Source organism: Rhincodon typus, chromosome 45, assembly GCF_021869965.1.
Source record: "Rhincodon typus isolate 14 chromosome 45, sRhiTyp1.1, whole genome shotgun sequence".
NCBI classification, from domain to species: domain Eukaryota; kingdom Metazoa; phylum Chordata; class Chondrichthyes; order Orectolobiformes; family Rhincodontidae; genus Rhincodon; species Rhincodon typus.
The window spans coordinates 990570-991876 of NC_063376.1; positions in this window are offsets into that span (position 1 = coordinate 990570).

Sequence of the window (1307 nt, forward strand, 5' to 3'; positions counted from 1 at the left end):
AAGCTTTATTCTGTATCTAACCTCGTGCTGTCCCTGTCCTGGGAGTGTTTGATGGGGAACATTGTAGAGGAAGTTTTATTCTGTATCTAACCCCGTGCTGTCCCTGTCCTGGGAGTGATTGATGGGGAACATTGTAGAGGAAGTTTTATTCTGTATCTAACCCCGTGCTGTCCCTGCGCTGGGAGCGTTTGATGGGAACTTTTAATGGTGCCTGACATTAATGAATGTCCTTACAATCACTAGACGGGGAGAAGTTGTAAGGTTCTGTCAGAAGCCGCAGTAGGTTCATCTTCAGTATGTTGTCATTGCTGCTATTGTTTGAAACTTTACCTACAGCTTGATTCCGCAGAATCTGTGGGCACCTCTTTTTTTTTTCAAAAAAAAATCATTTAGCTTAAGGTGACAAGTCCAACATTCATTGTCCATTCTCAGTTGCCGTAGTTGGCAGTGCCATTTCAATGCAAAGTCCTGATAGTGTCTTGTATCTTTATCGGAAGTTTACGGCGATTAGAATCATTATTTACTTCTCACCTGAATGATGCGGGTTTAATATTGGCCAGTTTAAATCAGAAAAATAAAGACAATTGATTTGGAAGCTGATTTAGCAACAAATCAACAGCTTGAACTGCAGAAATCTTTTTTTTTAAACTTAGGTACTTCCTGTTCTGTAAGTCCGAGTGTGCAGTGTGCTGAGTGTGATCTGAGAGGAATAACTGGTGCCAGTGCGCACAGCAAAGCCTCCCTGAAGGAGCCTAATTGTTCTGCATTTTTATTGGTGTTTTGGTTAACTTTTTGTACTGCCCCATGAACTGTACCCATCGGCCAAAACCAAAAATGGTGACTCCTAGCTTCATGGGTCACGAGCAGCCTCCCAGCCTTCTGCCCTCAAAAGATGCTGGTCGCTGGAGCTTGCTAACAGTATTCACTCAAAACCCCTGATTGAAACAGGCTGGGTCACCATTGCTGGCAGAAGCTTAAATCGAGCACATCCTGCTCATGTAACTCGCACAAAGGCTGAAAACAACTCCACTTCCACTGTTTTATGAATCTATCAGTTCATAAATTGCTGTGTTAACTTGAAGCCATACAGTTATAAACCAGGCAGCATATGATTATTATTGGGGTGCCTATGGTTGTGGTTTCAGGAGAGGAGTTCAGCTCGTATGTAAATTCATATGAACCTTTGTAGAGAGATGTTGACAGGCAGCAAAGCAGGAAACAATTTTCCATCCTGTTCCCTCTTCATCAGACTGAACTGTAGAGCATTGCCTGTTTGCCCAGGGAGCCATTAGTCCTTCCTGTGGTAA